The sequence below is a fragment of the Musca domestica genome, unplaced genomic scaffold (genome assembly GCF_030504385.1).
Source record: "Musca domestica strain aabys unplaced genomic scaffold, Musca_domestica.polishedcontigs.V.1.1 18, whole genome shotgun sequence".
Classification (NCBI taxonomy): Eukaryota; Metazoa; Arthropoda; class Insecta; order Diptera; family Muscidae; genus Musca; species Musca domestica.
The window spans coordinates 6,949,196-6,968,874 of NW_026712238.1; the positions used below are offsets into that span (position 1 = coordinate 6,949,196).

The following is a 19,679-nucleotide window of genomic DNA, read 5'->3' on the forward strand; positions in this document are numbered from 1 at the left end:
TATGACATAATTTTTGTCTGCAAAAAACTTTTTGCCCAAACTAAAACATTGTGTTTATAGATATTTCAAATCAATTTATTATGATATTACTTCGAAGAAATATCAATTTGTACAAATATTTACTTAGATTTCCTTTTTGTCGCACTGCATGACTATGCAAACACAGAGCTCCATAACAAAGGCTACACTACTCAACACACAGAAGATAATTAAATATGTTGTCTGTAAACTCCACGACACGAAAGACATTTTCCTCCCAAAAATAAACTTATGATTTTCATATTCCCGGAAAGAGAGGCAAAGAAAAATAATAAAGTTAGCCTTAAAATGTGTCGAAAAGGAAGAAAGATAACTTTTTCTGTGTCTTAATATTACTAGGCAACAGTTTGGATTTTGTCGCTGGCAAAAAAAAAGTTGCTAATGATGAAATAAACAAAATGTATTTGTTTAATTATAAAGCCAGAAACTTAACCGAGAACTTTTTCTCTGGGATAATGTTAACCATCTGTTATTATAATAAACATAAACTGTTATTATTATATTCGTATCTGGGTGTGTATTGTTGTAAATGGTAAAATATGCGCTACGTGTTGACAAGCTTTTATGGAAAGTTAAGATTGGCTTTCTTTATGAAGTGCGTGTTTAAAAGGAAGAAACATGTGATACTTGAATTAATTTTTTCAACACTGAAGATTTTTTATACCCTACAACACTATGTGTTGGGAGTATTATAAGTTTGATTAGGCCAAAAATTATGTAACACCTCGAAATATTTATTTCCCACATAGGAAAATATATATTGATCTTCCTATCTCGCCGAGCTGAGTCGATCTAGCTATGTATGTCCGTCTGCCCATGTTAATTTGTAATCACTCTGCAGGTCGCAATTATAGCCCGATCTTCACGAAATTTAGAATGGACGTGAGGAGTAGAACCCTATTGCTTTTGGAGATGATCGTATAATATTTAGGGGTTGAAATGGACCAAAAACTGAAAAATGTCCTGATTTTGCAGTTGCTCCACAGGTCGCAATTATAGACCTATCAAAGCGGAAGTTAGCATGGGGCTAGAGCTTAGGGCTGGGCAGAAGAATTCAAATTTTGATGGTCATCGGGTAATGTTTAGCGAGTGAAATAGACCATAACATTTGTGTTAAATAAAAGTTAAATTTTCCATTAAACCGCGAACATTTTTAATCCCGGCGAAATCACAAATAGACGAACAGGTCAATTCTAACCGTTACGTTGATGCCGATAGTAAATATATCGAATATACATAGCGTAATATATATACAATGTGTATATACAAAAGAAGGGGATGTTATATCTCAAGAATAGCTGGACCGATTTTGTCAAAATTTGTCAATTCAGAATGCCCTCTTTGTATAAAGGATCGAAATCTAAAAAAATTGCATAAAATGATGCCAATAATAATGTTAATATAGATTTTGTAGTATTTTGTGACGTTTTTTTCATATTTTTTATCGCATGCGATTTTTTAATTTGACTTAGAATATTGAATTGTATATTTTGTTATATTTTTTCACCTTACAACACAGGTTGGGGTTATTATATACAAATTGCAAATTTTCACGGAGGTAGGTTTAGGCTCAGAAGGGCTAGGTCTATTGTTTTCAAAGATGTCCGTAATATATTTAGGGGTTGAAATGGACCAACAACCAAAAATGTTCCTGATTTTGCAGTGGTTATAAAGGTCACAAATAAAAACCAAAGGACACGAAATCTCGCATGAAGTTGGAGTTTAGAATAACTGGTAGAATTGACCACCACATTTGTGTAAAAAATGAACCAAACAAAAAAATATTCCTGATCACAAAATTGAAGCCCATCGACATGCCTGGGAAGAGAGTTAAGGACAGAAAAGAATTCTAACAACTTGGATGGCCGTTGGATTATATTTAGCTGTAAAATGGACCCTAACAACTAACAGCGCGACGGAGTGCCTAAATATTGGGAAAATGTCCTTGGTCAAAATGCTAGGGGTAATATCTAGGCAGTGCTTCGTGACATAATTTTAAAAGCGAAATCTTCCTCAATGGATTTGGTCATAAGGGGGCTTCTAACATATTGTAGTAGGGTATCACATGGTCGGCCCCGTACGACTATAGCCTTTGCTTACTTGTTTAATATTAAGTCCGAATGTATTCAGGCAGAACATTAGGTGATTTTAAAGGTATAAATAATATATAAATAGTAAAAATAAGTAGATAAATAAATAAAAATAAGTACAATGCTTGTTAATTTTGGCCGGGCAGAAATTGTACTTATTGATAGAGGAATATCGTTATCGAATTTTTATGTCGAAATCAAAGTGGGTGAAAGCCGTTGTATGGGACCATACCAAAACGGGAATCTCAATAGACAATTTTATAATTCAAGGATTGTCATCTACCAAGTCTTAAATACCAAATTTGAAACAATTTCGTGTATTAATGTGACTACGATTATCAAAATAACGAGCATCGGTGGGTTTGTGCACCATAGGCAAAGGTGGACCTAAATTTTCAATTTTCTGCCGCATGAGCTAGAACCCATTATGAACTAAATATACCAATTTTTAGACAAATCCGTGGAAAAATGTGGCAAAAATAATTAAAATAGCGAATATCGGGAGGTACCGTTATATAGCCCCCATATAAATGTAGACCAATTTTTAGACAAATCCGAGAAAATATGTGGCAAAAATCATCAAAATACCGAATATCTGAAAGTAACATTATATGGGGGCTATACAAAAACTTGGAGCTATGTATACCATGTTCCACCACAGGATCTAGAACCCATTATATATCAATTCTTAGACAAATCCGTGGAAATATGTATCAAAAATCATCAAAATACCGAATATCGGTAGGTACCGTTATATGGGGGCCATACAAAAACGAGAACCTATTCATATAATGTTTCGCCACCGAAGCTAGAATCCATTATGAACTACAAATACCAATTTTTGGACAAGTCCATGCAAAAATATGACAACAATTATCAAAACACAGAATATCGGGAGGTATCGTTACACGGATCTGTAACAAAACGTGGACCTATATATACCATGTTTCGCCAACGGAGCTAGAACACATTTCGAACTACAAATACCAATTTTTAGACAAATCCGTGAAAAAACGTGGCAACAATAATCAAAAAATTACAAAAACGGGGACCTATACATATAATGTTCTGCCATCGGGCTATAACCAATTATGAACTAAAAATAGCAATTTTTAATGTGGGAGGTACCGTTACATGGGGTCTATACCAAAACTTGGACCGATACATCCCATTTTCAATACCAACCATCCTAGACACAATACAAATTGTTCAAAAATAATGTGGGCTGTATCGTGATTTCAACAGGCAGACAGACGGACATCTTTAAATCGACTTAGAATTTTATGCTGATTATGAATATATATACTTTATGAGTTCTATGACGAATATTTAGGGATGTTACAAACGGAATGACAAAGTTAATATAGACTCCTTCCCAAGATAGAGCGTAAATATGCATATTTTGCATTTATTTAAGTTGTAAAATGCTTACCATTCATTTATTACCCGATTATTATTTGCGCCTGAGAATATGCTTTATATTTTAAAATAGAAGGCCCCCTAAGAATAGTTGGTAACACTAGTACATATATGTGAACAATGACATCTATTGGAGTTTTATCTTGTACCAGTCAGGGTGTAGATTGTTTATTATTATTTATTTAACTGTTTGAAGTACTATATTTAATTTGAGGGTCTCAGAACGATGCAGCCCTAAAATGCGAATTCAATAAAGTTTTAAAGAGAATTTTTATACCATCAACATACATAGTGTGGAAGGAATATTAAGTTTGTCATCTCGTTTGTAACTCATTGAAATAATCATTTCAGAACTAACAAAGTACATATGTTCTAGATCAGAGTAAAATTCTAAGTCGATTTAGCCATGTCGGTCCGTCCGTCTGTTGTAATCACGTTAGAATCCAAACAACATGTGATGGGATGCTAAAATTTTACATAGAGCTCTTTTGTCTCTAGTCAGGTGAAGTTCGAAGATAAGCTGCGTTTTCATATAGCCCCATAAAATGGTACCTCCCCATATTCGGCATTTTGCTGATATTAGCCACACTTTTTGACGTAATAGTTTATATTTCTGTTTTTAGGATTTATATTGGGTCCTACCTACAGTGGCAGAACTTTGTACATTCACTTTTTCGTATGACCCTCATATCATTGAACCTCCCGATATTCGGAATTTTTAAACGAAAAAAAAATTAAATGTCGTATTTAGAATTTGTATTGGGATCTAACTCCTGTGGCATAATATTGTCAATATAGATTTTCCAATAGCACCCTTATACTAGTACCCCTGACATTCAATATTTTAACGGTTTTAGCAAAATTTTTTAAAGGAAAATTTAACATTTCGGTATTTGGAGTTCGTGATATTATTTACTTGTGGCAGAACATTGTCTGTAGGTCCAAGTTATCCTAAGCCCCCATATAAAGATACTTCCCACATTCACATTTTTGGATGGAATTACTTAAAATTCAGCATTTGGATTCCATAATGCTTTCTTCTGCTTATATAGAAAAATTTCTATATAGGACAATGCTTTGTATAGCCCATATCCTCGGGCTTCGGTTTGAATTTGAATATAGCTCCCATATATATCGTCATCCCAACCTTAACCAATTTCTGCCGAGGCCGGTACTATTTATATACTCTCGTCCGATTTCAAATTCAGGACATTGTAACACAAAAAAACGGCAAAGTTAGAGGGAAAGTCAAACCATTTAATCTAGGCTTAAAAGATTATTTGGAAATGCGGGGCATAGTTGCCTACAGTTGACTACCAATATTTAAAAGGATTCAATGGAGATGCGGGGCATCGATCCCCGTACCTCTCACATGCTAAGCGAGCGCTCTACCATCTGAGCTACATCCCCTTGAAAGCTGCCCTAAATATTTTAAATTAGTCTCACGAAATAATTCAAGTATTAAATACCTACTGAAATGCATAAAAACTCAGTAATGCTTTAATTGTAATGCAGTACGTTACTTCAATAAAATAAAACTTTAGTGCATTTTTTTAAATTTAATATAGTTTTTTTTTTTAGTTTACTCTTGTAACTTTTTCATCCGGGGATGTAGCTCAGATGGTAGAGCGCTCGCTTAGCATGTGAGAGGTACGGGGATCGATGCCCCGCATCTCCAAGGATTCCTTTTAAATATATGTGGATGGGAGGCTGAAAAAATAGGCCAAAATATATCCAAATCAGTCTTCAGACCTACTTTGATTAAAAAAAAAATATTTATTGGAGCAATAGATATAACGGGCCGAGTTTCGCCGAATGGTAAAATTCGGTTGAATATGAAAAAATCTATTCAATTTGGGCTGATATTACAGGATGAGATGAAAAAACTGCAACCAACTTCAGACTGCTGCCATTTCTAAGCCACTCGTCCGATGGCTGTTAAAATTATTCCAGTGACATTACATTGCTCATTACATTGGTTATAAGCGTACAAAAGCATTTTGGTGAGAATTTTCCAGAAAAAAGTTATTCGTGATGGAATTCAAGCGTGATAGTGTGATTTCTTTATTTTTGGCTGGAAAACCACAAGTGGCTATCGTTAGAGCACTCCAGCATTTATATGTGAATAAATCTTTTGTCTCTCGTACCATCGCTCGTTACCGTGATACTGGTAGCGTAGCCCGACGTCAAGGAAGTGGACGGAAGGAACAGCAACATCAGCAGAAATGGTTCGAAAAGTAAAGAAGCGACTTGATCGAAACCCGCGTCGCAGTGGCCGAAAAATGACTCGTGAGCTGAATATATCACAATATTCCATTCGCAAATAGTGAAAACTGGGCTCGGGGTAAAGCCATTAGGTAAATACAAAAGGAAAATACACTCAAAAGAGCTAAAGAGTTGCTTCGCCTGGACGAAAGTGGTATACTGCCGAATTTGGTTTTCTCCGATGAGAAAACATTCGTTGTCCAGCAGTTTGTAAACAAACAAAATGATTGTGTTTACCTGCCAAAGAGATCAGCTGGAAATGTGCACCTTGGCAACCAGAACTCAAGCGCAGGCCATGGTAATGATGTGGGCCGCCATAACAGCCGATGGTCGCTCTCCGCTCGTATTAATCGACCGTGGCTTCGCCGGGAATGGGCCAAAATAGAGCAGAGCAACATTCGGGCAGCGTGTGACGGTTTCATTGGCCGTTTGAAGGCCATAATTCGTGCCAAAGTTGACCGATTCGAACAAATCTAAACATATTCTAAAATTTCCGACATTTTTTGCTTTCATGCAATAAAATTTGAAAAAGAAATGTACAAATTATGGCGTTTGACTTTGTTGCAGTTTTTTATCTCACCCTGTATAACCATGTTGTGGTAAAAATCATTTTTATGGATAAAGCAAATACACTGTTGGCAAATACTCCTCGTGAAATTTGTATTTTAACTTAACTGGAAATGGAAATTGATTAATTCTGCGAAGCCCCTTGCATTATTTTCCAGGCATAATACCTAAACAACCTAGAATCCTGACCTTTTATTCTAATAAGGGCATGCCATTCGAAATAAATAATTATTCCCTGGCCACAAATGATTCGACACATAATTCGTTATTCTTTATCCGATTTGTAAAAGATATTTTTACAGGGATGTTAAAAGGATCAATGGAGATGCGGGGCATCGATCCCCGTACCTCTCACATGCTAAGCGAGCGCTCTACCATCTGAGCTACATCCCCTGTTGAAAAAAGTGTAATGGCACACAAAAAGAAAAAAAATGAATGTAAATTCAAAAATGCATTAATTTTTTTTGGTAAAAAATAATTGTTTAATTTGTCACGTACAACAATGCAATTAAACACCCCATTGTTTTTTCAGCTGTGAATTTAAATAAGTACCTGATACAAAGTTGTTTTTACCACCCTCACATAGAGTTTTTTTGCACATATGTAAGTGCCCATATACTATTTAAATACGAGCAATTGAGTCGTTGTCTAGGTGTTCAGGTTTGCAGACAAGTCTACATGTCTGCTCTTTTTGGGCCGAAAAATGACTCAAGGAATGAAAAAAGTATATCTGGAAAATCTAAAACAGAAAATTAAGTTCTGCTCAGTTCTATGATCTCTAGAAGCTGAATTTTTAGTCCCTCCTCATTTAGGTACGTGACATGGCTTAAATAAACTTCTTCAAACCAAAATTTTCAAGTATTTTGCGTTTTATACAACTGGGGATGTAGCTCAGATGGTAGAGCGCTCGCTTAGCATGTGAGAGGTACGGGGATCGATGCCCCGCATCTCCATTGGATCTTTTAAATCCAGTTCCTCAGATATATAATTCTCCATAACTATCGTTGTCTATATTGGGCAAGACTATGGGCTCAAAACGTAACATTGACATAAGGGTCTCTGATGGCACCTAATACTATAAGGTCACATAATCTAAGTTAGAGTAATTACGTCGAATAACTAATTGCAATTATAGAAGTTTTAGCTCTTTGGTTATAAACTGTGACAAAAACCGTTATATGTTGGTTATAGTAATTATTGGATCCATATAGAACATTTTCTCGGTCTAATGATAAATTGCAGCTGTTTCGGTTAAAAATTAGATGTACAGCTTTATGAACACTATATCTAAGTATGGGCCCTTAAAGATTATTTTTAATGATAGTTGCCCTAGCCATAATACAAACAAAATTGTGTTAAATTTCAGAGTTATATGAAAAATAAAGTAGAGTCGATCTTAATGGCAAAAAACGGGAATAAATAATAAAAAAATTTAAACAACAAGGCTTAATTATTGTAATATAGCCAATAAGTAATTTGTGGGTCTGTGTCTGTTTTTAGTGGAAGCTGTATTCTTACTTTTTGCAAGGAATGAGTAAGAATATATTTACTCTCTCGAAATAAGTTACAGACTAAATTTCATAGAAAAAGTAAGTCTTTATTATCAATACAAGTTCGATTACGTTAGGTATAAGAAGATTAATAATAATAGTAATAAAAATCTTTGAAAAAAAAAAACGTAGACCTGTACGACAAATTTTCTGGCAGAGAAGGCGGTGCCATTATGAATTCAAGTACTAATTTTGACATAATTCCGTTGAGAATAAGTTCTAAAATCGGCAAACTACCGATTTTCGGAAGGTACCTTTTATATGGTATTTTCTGTCATAGAATTCATAATTCCAAATTTGAAACAATGCCGGTGAAAAGTGTGTCATATATCATCAAAATACCGAATATCGTTAGATACAATTATATGGGGTCTATTCGAACATGTGGGCCTATGTAGATAACAACACCAAATATCAACTTTAGCATAATTCCCTTGAACGTTTTGTCAAAATTGTCAAAATACCAAATATCAGGAGGTATATGGGGCAATACGAAGACGTGGACCTGAATAGGTAATTTTCTGTCATATGTTCAGCTCACGAGCCATTTTTCGGTCACTGCGACGCGGAATTCGATCAAGTCGCTTCTTTACTTTTCGAACCATTTCTGCTGATGTTGCTGTTTTCTTTCGTCCACTTCCTTGACGTCGGGCTACGCTACCAGTATCACGGTAACGAGCGATGGTACGAGACACAAAAGAGTTATTCATATTTAAATGCTGGACGAATTCTCACTAAAATGCTTTTGTATGCTTGTAAACAATATAATGAGCTGTCACTGGAATAATTTTAACAGCTGTCGGACCAGTGGCTTAGAAATGACAGCAGTCTGAAGTTGGTTGCAGTTTTTTCAACTCACCCTGTATGTAACCCATCTTCAATACTAAAAATTCTAAAGACTTAAAATGAATTTGAGTGAAATTTTACCCACCCACTGCACTCCGAAGAGTTGCAAACGTAATTAGAAACTAAATAGTATGAAGGCTATATAATTTATATGTCAGAGGGTATATGATTTAAATTGTAGATAATATGTTCCTGACTGTCGCTGTAAACATTTTTTCTTAACCAATATGCGATATAAATATTCGCCTTTCATATTTGCACATATTTCCTTATTAAATATTGTTTTTTTTTTTAATCAAGTCACTTTTGATTATGACCCTGTCACCGATTATCAAACCTTTTTTTTTTTGCACCAATCGTATATGTGCCTAATTTTCAAAGCTTTGTTTAATTTGATGCTACTAGTACTAGCTACTACTAGCTACTAGTATTTCGTACTAGTTTTCTTATATTGTTTTTTCAGCAGATATATTTTACATTATTCCTCTTTATCAGAGGAATACTTTACCTATTTATAAATATCCTTTGTTTGCTAGGGTGTAGGTTTAAGAAATCCTATGAAAATGGGCATCTTGTAATAATCATTTAAAAGATTCCTTGGAGATGCGGGGCATCGATCCCCGTACCTCTCACATGCTAAGCGAGCGCTCTACCATCTGAGCTACATCCCCTTACATAAAAAGGTATGTATTTCTAAAATGTATTCAAAACTTTAATTATGAATGTGGCTTAATAGTTTTCCAAAATCGATGACTAGGTCACGTATCAACATGCATGCAGTACAAGTGTGAGCACTAATTGTGAATTGAATAACAATGCACCAGTAGTGAATTACAAATGTTGGTACAACTCAAACTAGTGTCAATGACAAGTCGTTGCTTTGAATACGTAAAATTGGGTGTTGGATTAAAATAATCGAAATATATCTTTACTTGTACGTTTTATAATGAATGACAAAGTCAAAATTGTGATGTGATATAAATTCGCTGTATATTAAAAAAGTACATTTTTAATGCACTATGTATTTTATTTGACAGGGGATGTAGCTCAGATGGTAGAGCGCTCGCTTAGCATGTGAGAGGTACGGGGATCGATGCCCCGCATCTCCAGAGAATCCATTTTTTATATTACGAGCTGAAAATATTCGGTGTAGGCTAATCAATAACAAATATACACTTTTTTGATAACTGGTGTATGTTAATACAAATCGACAATCCCCCATGAATTGCCATATTATTTTCCGTATTATGTTCACTATTAACGTTCTTCAATAAAGACACCTCGGAACTCCCTTTATAATAATACGACATTATGAACAATAAGAACACTCGTGAAATCTAAAATCCCAATATTATTGTCAATATTAGATCACATGTGGTTATTATATATACTCCACATTTTTTATTCTTTTCCTACAGCTTGTCAGATATTTGAAAAATCATAAAATGTGAAGCTAATCCCCAATATTTTCAAAATGTCCACTACAAGAACTGTGGATTTTGTAAATATTTTTCAAGGACGTCTAAAGGAGGATCAAAATATTTTTTTTTAATCGGAAAAATATTTTTTTAAATTCGAACCAAAAACCAAAAATTTTCGGATAGAGAATAGTAAATGTTTAAAAATATTTTTTGAGGACTCTTAGTTAAAATTTGTGGACCATTTAAAATATTTTTTAAAATTCCAGACCAAGAATTATGGACTTTTTAAAATGTTTTTTCAGGAGCTTCTTGGGGTCCCAGGTCCGTCCCCCAAGAAAAAAATAGTTTCCCGGGATCATGGTTAAAATACCTACCACTGAAAAAATTTTCGAAAAAATTGAAGAGTTTTTACTAAACTAGAGTTAAGCCGAAAAAAAAGATTTTTTAGAAAATTGTTTCAAAGATCTGTGGGTCCAAAATAATGGATTTTAAAAAACCATTTGTTTTAAGAACCATAGGATAAAATATCGTGGATTTTTAAGGAGCAATATATTTCACAGATCTGTGACCGATAATCGTATTTTTTTGTAGAAATCAAGAACATAACGGGTATTTAAAGAAGCGTTTTTCAAGGACCTGCAAACCAAAAATTGCAGATTTTTAGAAAAAAAAAAAACTCCAGTACCTGCTAAATGAGATTCCTGATCTTTTTATGAACATGTGTCGTGAACAAGCGGACATATACTTTACGATTGTACAAACATTACTTGAAAGACCTATGGACCGAAAATAATAGATTTTTTTTTAAATGTATTTTATGTGAAAATCAACATTTGTTTCAATGACTTGGGACAGAAAATCTTGGGTTTTTTGTAAGAAACTTTTGTTTTAAGAAGTTTTGGAGTCAAAAATAATGGATTTAAAAGAAAATTAGTTTTAAGCATGTATGCATCGGAAATTGTGAATTTTTGAAAAATATCGTCTAAAAGGACTTCTTGGATAAAACTTTGACAAATATCGTGAATTTTTGTAAGAATATTTTTCACAAGAACTGTTGACAAAGTCGCGGGGTCTTAAAAATGTCTTCCAAAAAAATTGTGGATTTGTTTGTTTTGTTTTATTTTCACAGAAAACTAGGACCTGTAGGCCGATGGTTGATTTGAAAAATGGTTTTGTGGATCGAAGTGGTAAAAGAGCCAATAAACGTGAATTTCTTAAGAATATTTTCTGAAGGCCTATCAGAGCCATTAAACTTGGATTTTTTAAAGATATTTTCTGAAGGCCTATCAGAGCCAATTATGTGGATTTTTAAAGATATTTTCTGAAGACCTATAAGAGCTAATAAACGTGGATTTTTTAAGATATTTTCTGAAGGCCTATCAAAGCCAATAAACTAGGATTCTTACAGATATTTTCTGAAGGTCTATTAGAGCCATTAAACGTGGATTTTTAAAGATATTTTCTGAAGGCCTATTAGAGCCATTAAACGTGGATTTTTAAATATATTTTCTGAAGGCCTGTTAGAGCCATTAAACGTGGATTTTTAAAGATATTTGCTGAAGGCCTATCACAGCCAATAAACGTAAATTTTTTAGGATATTTTCTGAGCAAATAATCGTGGATTTTTTAGGATATTTTCTGAAAAGTATGTTTAGTAGTCCTTACTAAGATAAAGCTCTAAGTTTTTCATGAAACATGCTACGGTGAATACCGAAAATGGTGAATTTTTAAAACAAGAATTTTTAAGAATTTTCTTCACAGAGTAAAAAATGTCAAGGATATTCGACTTTCGGTTTTAAGAATAATTATGAAGGGTTAACTTCTTTAACGGACTTGTAATGGGCATCGCTAACGCCGACGTGATTCAAAGCTTTCTTGACAAAAAAAAATGTTTTTTTTATCAACGCTTGTTGTAATACTTATTCATTCCCTTAAAATTTTACTTACATATGTTCAGCACAAATATACGAACTTAGATATTCATAGCAGGAGTTCGACATCCCGATATGGTAATACACCCTATAGTTTATTCCTTAGCATTAAATCAAACACTAAGATACACATGCCTTAATACAATCGACGTGAAATATACCCCCACTTTATAATTTTGAATGTGTATGTGTATTAATGTTCTCTATAATATAATCCTCTTAACACATTTCAAAACTTGAAACATTTTCAGTTTTTATTGTTACAATAACAATAACATTTAAAAAGCCTTAATTACCACATTTAAAGTTATGTCTAAGAACTTGTGATTGTTGGCAAAACCCACAACGAGGCTAATAAACATCATAACAACTGTTGCCTATGCCAATGTTGCCATTTGCCATGTTAACAATCGGTGTATTCAGGATATTAAATGTTAACTCACACACGCACACATTCAAATGTACATACATTATAAAGGATTTAACTCGTTATGTACATATATATGAGTGTGTGTGTTGGTTAAATGAGTTATAATTGGTTTATTTACCAAATGTGGTAGTGGTGAAACAAAAGGATTTATTTAAAAAGTTTTCTGCCATTGTTTTGACTTTATAACCAATTATAAATTTTAATAGACAACCACACGCGACGCATTTATTTCAATAGACTCTCATGTGTGTGAGCATGTGTGTGTGTGCTTTTGTTTTATAGAATATTTTAATTCGTCTTAATGTGGCTATTGTAGATAGACATGTGTTTGAGAGAGAGAGAGAGTTACTGTTTTAGTAGAAACATAATTAATGAAATTATTAAGGCAAGCATATGTCAGACATCTTCTTCCTCTCATTCAAGTTTATCATTTTGATAATTAAATAAAATGGAAAAAATTAAGTATGTCCTTTGTAAAGTTTAAAATTAATGAAAAGTTTAACAAAAAAATATTTTTTTATCTTTTTTATACCCTCCACCATAGTATGGAGGGTATATTAAGTTTGTCATTCCGAACATTTTAGACCCTACAAAGTATATATATTCTTTATCAGCATAAAATTCTATTTAAAAATTACCGTCCGTCTGTCCGCCTGTGGAAATCACTCTAGCTTCCGAATAAAATGAAGTAAGTTGATAAAAATTTACTCAAAAGTGTATTATGCCTGCAAGACTTTTGGTATTGAAAATGTAGGTCCACATCTTCGTATAGCCCTCATATAACGGTACCCCTCGATATTTGGCATGATTTTAGCGACATTATTTACCGGAACTATTTCAAATTTAGTATTTGAAATTCGTAATGAATACTACAGCCTATGACAGAAAATTGTCTGTGCAGGTCTACGTCTTCGTATAGCCCCCATACGACCGTACCCCCTGATATTCGGTATTTTGATGATTTAGCGACATTATTTACCGGAATTGTTTCAAATTTCACATTTGAAGTTCGTAATGGATACTACAATCTGTGACAGAAAATTGTACGTGAAGGTCCACGTCTTCGTATAGTTCCCATATAACGGTGCCCCCGATATACGGGGGTGATGATTTTAGCGAAATTATTTCAAATTTTGTATTTGAAGTTCGTAATGGTTACTACAGCCTATGCCAGAAAATTGTCTGTGCAGGCTTGTGACAAAAGTTGCGTAAGAAGGTCCACGTCGGCGTATAGACCCTAATATACGGCTACATTCGGTATTTTTTAAGATTTTAATTGAATTTTTATTGGATTTTAATTTTTTGAAAATTGCCAAATTTCTACCAAATGGTGGAGGGTTTTCAAAGTTCGGCTCGGACGAACTTACAGTTCTTTTTCTTGTCTTAAATTCATTTCTATTGTGCTGTACTTTCTCTATATATTTCTCCTTATATATTAATGACCTTTCAACATTACCTAATACACGCTAATCATGTTTATGTTTTCAATTAACATTGTCGGACGTGAAAAACTTTTGAGCAGATTAAAAAACCACACTTATATTTATCCAAACGGTATTCTCTTTTTTTTGTTCAAAACTCTTTTCATTAAAACACACAACGTTATTTTAAAGCAACTAAAAATACAAAACATTCTCACGCGGTCATAATCCTTTTCGACATGTGTAAACATTACATTATAATTACACATAGGAAAACATGTTGCGTGATTTGAAAAAAATGCTTAATTTTGTTTTTTAACATTTTATGTGAAAATTTTGTATATACACCCACAAAAAATACCAAGACAGCAGGTTACACCATGCCGGATTGACTTGAAGCAACGCCACATATTCGGCCAAAAGGCTCCACCTCAAGTTATACAGAGGGCATATATCATTTGATAGGCCAAAACGTTTCTAATTGAAATAACGGGTTTAGACCCTGGATTTCTGTGATCAAATCCGTTTCAAGACATTTGGAGTAGATCTAAGGTTGTTCGTCCATATGTCTGTATGCCTGGCTGGTACGCACGACAACTCTCTAAGGTGAGGTAAGATTATTTTCAAACTTAGATCGAGTTCGGAGATGGGCAACTTAGGTGCACTACTTCTTGTACCTCCCCCACAACTGATAATTTTCTAAGATATTCTAAGATAATTTTCCTTATAGGAGGAGAAAGGATAATTCGATTTTGTGCAAAGTTTGCAAATCCATAATTTTTGTTAGCGCTAGGTCAGGTGCAATAATGGAAAATATCGGCCCACTCCATCAAGTAACTCCCAAACAAAGGGTTAAAACTTGGTATAATTATAACTTTTATAAAATGTAGTATAAAGGTCTAATTGCCTTCAAGTTTCACACATCTCCATATTTTTACTACCACAAGATCTAAGATTACCCCAGTCCTTCAGGTAACTCCCCACTTCCGGTCAAAATTTTGAATAACCTAAACTATCAATTCTCTTAAAATTCCACAGGCCCCAATATTTCTAAAACCAGATCTGGCGTGAAGATGGACTATATGGGACCACTCATTCCATCACCTCCCCCACAAAGAGTCAACATTTTGAATAATTAATCTCTCATAAAATTAAAAATGAGTATTAGATCCTCTTCAACTTTCACACATCCCAAAATTTTGATACACTGTACAGGGTGAGATGAAGAAACTGCAACCAACTTCAGACTGCTGTCATTTCTACTCCACTCGTCCGACACCTGTTAAAATTATTCCAATGACAGCTCATTATATTGTTTACAAGCGTACAAAAGCATTTTTTTTGAGAATTTTCCGGAAAATGTTATTCGTAATGGAATTCAAGTGTGATAGTGTAATTTCTTTATATTTGGCTGGAAAACCACAAGTGGCTATCGTTAGGGCACTCCAGTGGACGGAAGAAATCAGCAACATTAGCAGAAATGGTTCGAAAAGATAAGAAGCGACTTGATCGAAACCCGCGTCGCAGTGGCCGAAAAATGGCCTGCGAGCTAAATATATCGCAATATTCCATTCGGCAAATATTGAAAAATGAGCTCGGGGTAAAATCATTGAAATTCCAAAAAGTGCCAGAACTTACACTGCAACTGCAAAAAATAGACTCAAAAAAGCTAAAGAGTTGCTGCGCTTGGCCGAAAGTGGTGTACTGCCGAATTTGGTTTGCTCCGATGAGAAAACATTCGTTGTCCAGCAGTTTGTAATCAAACAAAATGATCGTATTTACTTGCGAAAGAGGTCAGCTGAGAATATGCACCTTCGGTTGGCCACTAGAACTCAAGCGCCGGCCATGGTGATGGTGTGGGCCGCCATAACAGACGATGGTCGCTCTCCGCTCGTATTAATTGTGGCATCAAAATAAATGCCGAATATTATCGCGAAAATATTCTGGAGGATGTATTAAAGCCTTGGGCACGCAAACATATGTGCCGCAGACCTTGGACATTCCAACAGGACTCAGCAACATCGCACTCAGCACGCGCCACCCAAGAATGGTTACAAAATGAGGTTTCTCGCTACATTTCCAGCGCACAATGGCCACCAAAATCTCCGGATACCAATCCGGTGGACTATTGTGTCTGGAGTATATTGGAAAGCAAGGTTGGCACTAAAAAATACCAAAGTGTCGATCATCTCAAGCATGCGCTTCGCCGGGAATGGTCCAAAATACCGCCTATCTTCATTCGGGCAGCGTGTGACGGTTTCATTGGCCGTTTGAAGGCCATAATTCGTGCCAAAGGTGACCAATTCGAACAAATCTAAACTTATTCTAAAATTTGATGCTATTTCCGACATTTTCTGCTTTCATTCAATAAAATTAAAAAAAATGTAAAAATTATGGTGTTTGACTTTCTTACAGTTTCTTTATATCACCCTGTATGCTGCAAATTGACAGCAAATTGGAGGTAAAATTGTGACTAAAGCAGCCAAAGAATCTTAAATCTGTCTGTTCAGTTATATGGGGGCTATACCTAAAGTGGACCTATATAATACCTAAAGTAGACCTATATAACCAATTTTCAATACCAAAAGTCCAAAAGTTCAATACCTACTTTATTACCTTCGGAAACTAGAGTGATTTCCACCGACCTACGGACAGTCGGACATTGCTAAATCGTCATAGAAGTTTATGCTGATCAAGAATATATATACTTTGTAGGGTCTAAATGTGTATTTCGAGGTGTTACAAACGGAATGACAAACTTAATATACCCGCCATATTATGATGGAGGGTATTACAACTGAATTAGCCATGCCTATATGTCTCTCTGTAATGATAAGCCATCATTCAAACGAATTGATAAAAAGCTAAAATTTTGCGCACATGTGTTACTAGGCAGTTTAAGACCGTATACCGGCCAAGTTGGTCAGCGATTTCCAGTAATCCCAATATATCAATTTATGGTATTCTGATGAGTTTTGCCATATTTTCTAATGGAATTCGTTAAGTTTCGGTATTTAGCGTTCGTAATGGGTTCTCCATCCTGTGGCGGTTCATTGCCTAATAGTTTACGTTTTCCTATAGATCGTTTTTTGTCATACTTTTCAGCGGAAATTAAAATTTTTAAAGTTTTAATGGGATCTGTCTTCTGTCACAGACTGCTGAAATGATTCAATTACTTTGAAGTAGATTTAACAAAATCACTATTAAATTCCATTTGTATCTTAAGATCTAACTTTTTCTCAGTGTCTTCATCTCATTTGTGAGAGTACTAAATCGTATTGTTATTAAAACTCATGTAAATACTTGTAAAATGCGATGCATGTTTAATATTTGTATATAGCAAATTTATTAAAGCGATCATTATGTAGTAAACCAAAAAAATATATATATGCAAATGAGATTTTTTACCACGCAGCCTCGCCGCAAACAAAATAAACAACCCCAGTAATCTGGCGGCAACAACAAAATAAACATTGACTAACGTCATATTGTGGTTACGCTTTTACAAATCCTTTCGTTAAACTTTTGCATCATCATATCACGTTTTATGCGTTTTTGTGATGAAAACTAAAATGATAATAACGAAACACGTAATCACACAGACATACACACAAACGCAGAGAGAGAGAGAGAGAGAGAGAGAGAGAGAGAGAGAGAGATATGCGGTGTAGGTATGAAAATTCACATACGCACAGCACACGTTGGGAGAAACTTCTATTAGGCTCGGGCATATTTGCAACTTTACCACCGAAATCCTGATGTATGAACATATTATTATGTACATTAGGTTGTGGGAGGTTAATTTGCTGTTGAGGGTTTTCGGGGAAGTATTTGAATATTATTTTTCTTCGAATGTAGGTGTCATTTTCTCATAAGGCATTATTTAAAGTGCTGAGAGAGTTATATTGAATGTCGCAAGAATTCCAACTTAACCTAATGCATCCTTCGCATTTTTAGATAACGACAAGTTACGTGTTTTGGCTGTGTGCGTGTAAATGCATTTGTTTACAAACATTAATAGTAGTGTTGGCCACGTTAAAATCTACACGAAAATTATGAAATCTCATTACTTAGTGCATCAAACGTAATCATATTTTGAACATGTGTACATAGTATATATCGGTGGATGTCGGTTTCCGTAATTGTGCTAGTATAAAACTAGGATCGATACCAATGGCTTATTATATTTAAATATGACATTAAATAAAACAACTTAAAAAGTATCTAATGTCTGTTTGTTCGCACATATATTGACTTGCGTTATGTTTATTCAAACTTTTGGCAGTTTAAGGGGGTGGAACGATAGGGTCGACCTATATTGTCTATTTCATGTCTGACCTAAGTCTGATATAAATTTTACAATAGACTAAATTTGGCCTATACTGACTACTTTCTGAGATATGTGTAATTTTTTTTTTTTTTTGAAAATCCTCAAATGTTCGCGGTTTCGGAAAGAGCCACCAATCCTCATCAGTTCCCTTGTTTTTTTGTCTGGGATATTCTAGCCAGAAATTATTTTAAAAATAACTTCTATAACAAAAAACTTTTTTTAACCATGACAAGATCGTTAGCTCAATAGAAGAGGAACCACAGAAGCACATAAAACTAAAATTCTTTTGGAAAACATTCTAAATCTTACAACCGGACATTTTCATCTTTCTCCACTTGTTATGCTGTCGTTTTACATGAACGAAGTGGCATAACCATGTAATTTGGTTTTGTCTGTTACAACAAAAACCTTCTCGTCGGCCGTGAATTGTCTATTAATAGAACAGTGTTGGCTTATTTGTTCGGGGTACCATAGTATTTTCTTGTTGCAAAATGGTCAGGCTTAATCCCTTTATTGCTGTTTTTTATACCCTCCACCATACATGGTATGGAGGGTATATTAAGTTCGTCATTCCGTTTGTAACTCATCGAAATAATCATTTTAGACCCAACAAAGTATATATATTCTTGATCAGCGTAAAATTCTTAGACGATTTAGCCCTGTCCGTCTGTTGTAATCACGCTACAGTCTAAACGAATTAAGATAGGAAGCTAAAATTTTGCACAGATCTCTCTTTTGCCTGCAGGCAGGTCAAGTTCGAAGATGGGCTATATCGGTCCACGATATCATATAGCCCCCATATAACGGTACCCCCCGATATTCGGTATTTTGATGGTTTTACCCACATTTTTCAACGGAATTGTCTGAAAATCTACACAAGGAGTGCCTTGTGGGCACTTTATACCTCGGAAGAGAATTATCTATATAGGTCCACGATATCGTATAGCCCTCATATAACGGTACCCCAGATATTCGGTATTTTGATGATTTTAGCCACATGTTTCTACGGAATTTTCTGATAATCCACACAAGGAGTTTCTTGTGAGTACTTTATCCCTTGGAAGAGAATTATTTATATTGGTCCACGATATCGTCTAGCCCCCATATAACGGTACCCCACGATATTCGGTATTTTGATGATTTTACCCACATTTTCCTATGGTATTGTCTGAAAATCCACACCTGAAAGGTAATTGTCTATATAGGTCCACAATATCGTATATCCCCGCATATATCGGCATCTTCCGATATTAGATATTTCAAATATTTTAACAGCATTTTTAATGGATTTTATTTTTTGAAAATTTTCTAATTCGTTCCAAATGGTGGAGGGTAATCAAAGTTCGGCCCGGCCGAACTTACTCCTTTTT

At 34.6% G+C, this 19,679-nt stretch overlaps 6 non-coding genes across 6 annotated transcripts; 3 read left to right on the plus strand and 3 right to left on the minus strand.

The window, feature by feature from the left end:
• Positions 1–4,885: 4,885 nt before the first annotated feature.
• Positions 4,886–4,958, minus strand: TRNAA-AGC (transfer RNA alanine (anticodon AGC)). The gene has a single exon. It is a non-coding gene; the product is annotated as a tRNA-Ala (tRNA).
• A 195-nt stretch (positions 4,959–5,153) lies between these two features.
• TRNAA-AGC (transfer RNA alanine (anticodon AGC)) lies at positions 5,154–5,226 on the plus strand. The gene has a single exon. It is a non-coding gene; the product is annotated as a tRNA-Ala (tRNA).
• A 1,474-nt stretch (positions 5,227–6,700) lies between these two features.
• TRNAA-AGC (transfer RNA alanine (anticodon AGC)) lies at positions 6,701–6,773 on the minus strand. The gene has a single exon. It is a non-coding gene; the product is annotated as a tRNA-Ala (tRNA).
• A 487-nt stretch (positions 6,774–7,260) lies between these two features.
• On the plus strand, positions 7,261–7,333 carry TRNAA-AGC (transfer RNA alanine (anticodon AGC)). Its single transcript has one exon. It is a non-coding gene; the product is annotated as a tRNA-Ala (tRNA).
• A 2,041-nt stretch (positions 7,334–9,374) lies between these two features.
• Positions 9,375–9,447, minus strand: TRNAA-AGC (transfer RNA alanine (anticodon AGC)). Its single transcript has one exon. It is a non-coding gene; the product is annotated as a tRNA-Ala (tRNA).
• Positions 9,448–9,812: 365 nt separating this feature from the next.
• Positions 9,813–9,885, plus strand: TRNAA-AGC (transfer RNA alanine (anticodon AGC)). Its single transcript has one exon. It is a non-coding gene; the product is annotated as a tRNA-Ala (tRNA).
• Positions 9,886–19,679: the final 9,794 nt, after the last annotated feature.